A 2,086-nucleotide genomic window follows, 5' to 3' on the forward strand; every position below is an offset into this window, starting at 1 on the left:
CTTCGTCACTTCTTCTACCAGAAACAAGGTAACACATTGATTTATAGTTAGTCATGCAAAAACAATTAGTTGTGACATATGAAATGGTCCTCTTTTTTTATAAGAGCCAATAAGATGAATACTGTCAAACCAAAACCAAAATTCACTTGCCTTGTCGTTATTTGTCCTATAAAACCACATCCCAGGTTTCTGTTGAATTAGTCAGGCAGATAGGTTTAACAATTGTGGGATTACACGTACAAGCATGAAATTTGGCACAGTTATACGTAATAGTCTAATGAATAATTCCAGATATGGAGCCACCAGGAAAATGTCCTATGGTAGCCATGGCGGCCATTTTATAAAATGGCCGTTTTGACTGCAAATATGTTTTACCTAACGACACAAATGCTTCATTATGTTCTAATGAAATTACTCTAGATACACATATATGCCATAATTGTATTCTCTAAATGACCACAATTTGCATTTGTGTTGCAAGCAATGTCAATTAACCCACCAAGGAGCGTAATAAGTGCTGCCTCAAACATTTTCTGAGCCTCTGTTCAGGACTAAAATTCAGGACTACATGTTTCCAGTGAAAAACAAAATTAACTAGTTCACAGGTAAGTATATAATTATTTTAGGTAAACCACTATGAAATGAAAACAGGTGGTTCTGAACATTTAATATTAGTGATAGTGACATTATTAAACAATAAAGCACTGTTAAGGTAAGTTACAAGAGAGTTCCAGTTCGATCTTGTTTATACGTCACAATTCTCTCCACCACACTGGCACAAAGCAGTACATTTCAAACCAGCTTATTTGCACTTGCATCGTCCCTTGCAACCCTTTTTGCAGTTACAACAAATCAGTTGCCTTGATGAAGTGTTGGCTTCAGGAAGCGTGGACCACAGGGGTTTCCAGTTTTGGAGATCGATCCATCCCCAATCCCCAGGTGAGGGCAGATCCATAACAACCTTGAGCATGTTTCCCCAGCAGTGCCCACCCGTGTACACAGCCCTCTTGATTTGTTGGACCAGGACTCCTCTGGTAGGGGGAATAGCTTTCATGGTTCGTCCTTTCTTCGACAAGAGTGCCTGTCGAGCTTCGTCTATGTTGAGGAGATTGCTGGTGCAATCGTAGAGAAGAATGGTGAACTGCTCAAGCAATGCCACAATGTCAGAGATGTCTGCTGTCCCCGTGGAAAGATCAACTAAGTCTGGTGTCAATTCGTCAAATACTTTCCAGGTATCCCAGGCTATCTTCTTTCCCCTGTTGTATTAAATGACGACGTAAGCATGGAACATCGGGAGGCCCTGTGACTTATCTGGTCCAAGGAATGCTGCAATTTCACTTCACATCTGAACCATTCGTGGTGACTATCTGCTTATCTGATACAAGATGTGTTTTGTCAAGAAGGCAAACAGTTCTGTTTTGTTTGCATCAATTCTCAGGAACTGCTGCCAATTTCCTGGTAGAACAGTGGATCCGTCAACTCTCCTTGAAATGCCTTTCACACGTTTGTCCCTGGCTTGAGATTTCAGGCTGTTGTTACAGTACTGGTCCCAGACTATATCCACACGACAGGCTCTTTGCAAGTGACCTTGAATGTATTTTGCAAGAATACTTTCAGTGCATAATCAAAGGTTTTGGCAGCATCTGGTTTCGGAAAGTTGACCAACACTGCCCCGTCAAGGATAGTGACGTCAGTATCTGGTTTTGGACCATCACCTCTGACCTCTGCGCAACTCTCTAGACACACCAATAGATCTGATTTGGTTCCCAGTCGTAACTTCCCAAGCTGAGATATTGACGGGGGATATGCTTGGTTTTCATGGCGGAAAAATTCTTCCAGATCACCATCTCGTGTTTGAAATGCGATGTAGAGTCTTGAGAATAAAGAGCAGTCACTCTTTAGCGAAGTAACTTGCAAACTTTTCTTGGATTTCTCTCTTTGACGATCGACTAAACAATGGCAGTTTATTCTTCTTTATTGGCTCAGTAAGAGGTACGGTTCGCTCCAGTAGACGGTCGGCTACGAAGGTCTTGTACTGTTTCTTACCTATCTCCTCAGCCTGTTGAACAGTAGAAACAACAGTTGG

The sequence above is a fragment of the Gadus morhua genome, chromosome 8, assembly GCF_902167405.1.
Source record: "Gadus morhua chromosome 8, gadMor3.0, whole genome shotgun sequence".
In the NCBI taxonomy this organism is placed as follows: domain Eukaryota; kingdom Metazoa; phylum Chordata; class Actinopteri; order Gadiformes; family Gadidae; genus Gadus; species Gadus morhua.